Genomic DNA, 5,000 nt, shown 5'->3' on the forward strand with positions numbered 1-5,000 from the left:
TAACAAACACGTTTCCACGAATGTAAACAATGAGGCAAAAAGTGTCGGCCAGCAAAAGGGTTAAGAAAACGTAACATCCTCTTCTGAATATCGTGCATTTAATATCAGTTATTCAGTAAAAAAAATATATATATTATTGTTAAGAGCTCATAATTGCAAGTATAATGGCTATGTGAAGCTAAAAGTTACCGCGTTCAGTTATGTTTTAAGTACTGGAAATATATATACCAAAATGCAGCATACACAATACATATAACATACGCACACGCACATACACACGCACATGCACACACACACGCATACACACACACACACACGCACGCACACGCACGCACACGCACACGCACACGCACACGCACACGCACACGCACACGCACACGCACACGCACACGCACACGCACACGCACACGCACACGCACACGCACACACACACACACACACACACACACACTAAGCCTAAGCCCCTCTTATTCCAGCCACTCCTGGAATCCACAACATTGCCGTATGAAGTTCGCTGTATTTCCCTTCCGATCGCTGCGCCCCCGGACCACCCTCGCCCGATCGCCGGGGACTTTCCGAGAGGCATTAGGCGCAACCTTCTTTTTTTTCCCTATATCTTACGTTATTCTTTGCCTGCGCAGATTATTTTATGTGTCAGTAAGTGCAGTTTTTCCCTTTCTCTGTGATAGTGCCCTCAGAATTTCCTGCAAATATCAACCAAAATGATATGTGTTGCAAAACTGTCACATCAACTTGCGAAGGAAGTGCTATAGATGAAAAGTGTCTTATTTTCTGTCGTTCTGTCCATTAGCAAATTTTGCCTTATACTGTGATAATAACTTAAAAAGGCTTGTATGCTACGACGAGATATATGATATAGCATTTACTCATAGACTTAACTAAGGCTTAACAGACTATTTCTCCTGCTCTTCAACAAATAGGAAGAAACTACTGGCGTGCAGAGAGTTGTTGCTTCGTTCGGGCCAGCATAGTCACTTATATAAATACTGACCCCGCTGGATAATTTCTTATCGCATCCCTTAATCACCTCTCCCCCAAAGCATGCATAGACTGCGCAGAATCTCAAAGTTGTGAGACGTACGTAACTTATCTCTCCTCTGGTACGGGCGACATCAGTTCGGAGCGAACAGAGACAGACTTCTTGAAAATCCGACTCTGACCAGGCCTACGCTCCCTGTCCTGGTAACTAGGCGAGTCAGAACCACAGTGCGTACTTGGTCCAAATCCTGGTTTTCTTTTTTACGGGCATTGGGGAGTTACAGTCTGTGGTCGCCCTTGCAGCACCTGGGAGCCAGTCTTGACGACCCAGGCCAGGGGGAGAGGACCTGAATGAAACCAAGAGGAAGGCTGGCCAGTCGAAGCTCAGGACCCAGACTGAGTCTGGCTGAAGGGAGATGGGAACCCACCCTATGATGCACTAACGGGGGCTAAGGAAAGGGGAATGGCGTTAGTGTACTTACAGAGAAGCTCGAATATTAATTTAGCGAGGGCAGCGGCGCGTGGGACTTCCCTGTCCAGCAGGCGTAAAGGCTTCTCATGGGCTGTGCGTAGCCTGGCAAGTGCAGGGGAAAACGCAGCGTTTGAAAAATTGGTGGCGAGATGAAGGCGGAGGTCGCGCGTTACGCGTCACTCGCCGTGTGGGTTATGAAGATCAAGTTCAGACTGACGCTGTCGAGAAGAGGTAATTTCTGCCGGGCTCCCTTGCCTTCGCCGTCGCCGGGGTCACGTGACCGCCCCGCGCGCTCGGAGACCTTGGAGCAAGTGTGCGTGTGGGTGCCTTCAAAGCGGACTTTTGTGATGTGTGTGCACTTTTGTGTGTATTTGTACAGGATACGTATGTGTGCATTCATGGTATTTCTGCGTGTGTTCACTGTGAGAGGTTGTCTGTGTGTCAGCATATGGTCTGTGGGTATTTAACATCGGTTATCACGCAGGAAATATTATTGTAACAGTTTCACAATTTGGCTATCAGTCTGTCTACTACCTATCTATCTCATTGTCATTATTATTTTCATTACCATCACCATCATTATCGTCATTTTCATTATTGTTATCAATATCATTATTACTATTATTTCCATTACCATTATCATTACTTAGTTTATTATTCATCATTAGTCACTGTTGTTGATATTATTGCTATTATCTTCCATTATTCTCAATAATCTCACCATCATCATTGTCATGATTTTCACCATTATCATTATCATTTTGTTATCAGTATCATTATTATTATTGTTTTTAATATTATTGTTGTTATTATTCCTATTACTATCATTATCATTATCATTATCATTATTATCATTAGTATTACTAATATACATGTATATGTATACACACACACATATATGTGTGTGTGTGTGTGTGTGTGCGTGTGCATGTGTGTGCGTGTGTGTGTGCGTGATATGTTAATCTTAATGAATCATGATATTTTTAACCGAATTTCGTACAGTTATGCTGGAAATATTGTTGTAACGTGTTCATGATTGAAACACATACATACATTCATTCCCATATATGCATTTCTATACACACACGCGCGCGCGCGCGCGTGCGCATATAAATTTATATATATATACACACCTTGCCAACACGACTCAGCTCTCTCTCTCTCTCTTTCTCTTTCTCTCGACTCTCTCAGCATTAAAGGTACGGTATAAACATTGTCACATAACTGCTGCCATTACCATTATCGTCCTTGCCATTACTTCCTCTATTATCAACATCAACGTTGCTACTGCTCTTGCCGTTTATTAGCTATTAAATCAGCATTGCGTTAACCCTCATCGTTAACTTGTTTGGTATAATCAATGTTATCATTAGTTTTGTAACTATTATTATCACTGTTTACTATCTTTAGGTTGATGTAACTACTAAAGATTAAATAATTATCATTGACATTACTTCTACTGCTTTGAACTATTAATATGATGCAGAAAAAAATGAGACTTTACAAACGCATATTAAAAACTCGGACAACTACATTTTCAATGGAAGGATCCAATTCAACGATATTCGACCGCTGTGATTCTCTTTAACACAGCAAATTTTACGTTCAGCGAAAATATCTCTCGTCCACAACGCGGAACTAACAAGATAAGCAATAAAGTTACGCCGAGCCAACACTGAGCATGCCCTCGGGTGCTCTCGCCTCGGCTGGTTGGCGTAGTCTAATTATTACAAAAGCTTAGGCGATACTGGTGCAACTCCTGTGCTGGCCTGTTAGTCAGCGTTTAGCAATTTACTAACCCCCAGGTTTACTGCGTCACTCATACATTGGGTTGCATTCACTACATCGTTATTTGCCTGAATAACGATGTAGTGAATACATCTTTCAACTCGAACTTGCCCGAAGCTCGAACCACTCTGTACTTTTTTCTTTTTTTTCTATGAAAAAGTCGCTCAAGCATTTTCTATGTTTACCTTTCATCGTGAGAGATGTAGTTGTTACTCCGTTTTCTTTGTCTTGGCGTAATCCTCATCTGCCCGGCCGTTTTTAGAAGGGGATGATATAGTATTGTTGTCTTTCTTAATTAAAAGCAACAGATTAGGGTATATATATATATATATATATATATATATATATATAAAACAGTGCATTACATCCTTAGAAATATGTTAGAAGGATCCATCTGTAAATAACCGAATTACATCAATTAATAGATCATAATATATGACGGAAATGCTGTGCAGATCTTTTACCAGGACAACACAACTGTTTAAGTTTTATCTTTTCAATTATTTTGAGTATTTTTTTTGTTTGTATATATATATATATAACTACAGGAATTCTGTATTCTTTCGTAGCCATTTTTTATCGGAACAAAATAATAGTTTGGTTACAGTTATAGAGTTTATTTCATACAATTAGAAAAAATACAATACATAATGTTTATCATAATTTTCTATAAATGTTTCTTTGAATCCAGTCTCCTTCTGAATTAGGACCAAGACAATGAATATCAAATCTCTCTCTCTCTCTCTCTCTCTCTCTCTCTATCTCTCTCTCTCTCTCTCTCTCTCTCTCTCTGTGCTTTTACATAGGTGAATAAGAATGCACAATATATAAGAACCAAAAACTCTAAAATCGGCATTGTGTGCATAATACACACAACGCCCACACGCATCTCTCCAAAATAGGTAATTATATACAGTTTCAAAACAAACCAACAACGATTCAGTTGTACATCTCGAACTCCCTCGGAGACAAGGTTCTCTTTCAAAGGACTTTCCTTAATCTCGGCCTTGGAGACTTTGGGGATCCTCTTGGTCCCCTTCAGTGTAAGTTACCGCTGTCCCACGGCGGCGGTCATCTCAAGGGAAACGAGTACTGAATGATAACAATCAGTGAATACATAAAGCGCGCCCCTTTTTCAAAGATTTCAGTTCTCATAATCCATTCCGAATTTTTCCGTTGGTTCTTCACCCACGAGTTTCGCGACCTCCAGCCTCTCCTGTCCCTCCTCCTGCGTCTGGCTCTTAGGTTGGCACGCTGTCCCTTCCAGCTCCATCTCCCTCTCGAGAAACCGCAGATTTGTACCGTCGTAGCGACCGTCACACAGGTCCCTGGCTGCGGGCATTGGTTTCACTGATTTCGTATGCCACGCCCATATCTGCGAACATGTTTGATGTGTATACGGGAGTTCGGTTAGTACTAAGTGAAGTGCCTCGCGTGATGCTGTGTTAAATTAACATTCTTTGTGGAATAAGCACACATTCGTTAGCTACCCGACGCACTTGTCCCATTGTACATTCCCCGCCCTATCCTAATTTACCTAAAGCTACTCTAGGTCACACTAGTCTATTCTGTTCTAGGATCCCTAGACAGGATCGCCGAAGTATGGTCAGCTACAGAGGGAGATTGGTCACACTACATTCAGTGCTCCTTCGGACAGAACCATCGTCTCAGTTCAGCGTTCATAACAGTAAACAATGGTGCTTCCCATCGAGGACGCTTTTACGGGCTACTTCATGACGGA

This window comes from Penaeus chinensis, chromosome 25 (genome assembly GCF_019202785.1).
Source record: "Penaeus chinensis breed Huanghai No. 1 chromosome 25, ASM1920278v2, whole genome shotgun sequence".
Taxonomy (NCBI): Eukaryota; Metazoa; Arthropoda; class Malacostraca; order Decapoda; family Penaeidae; genus Penaeus; species Penaeus chinensis.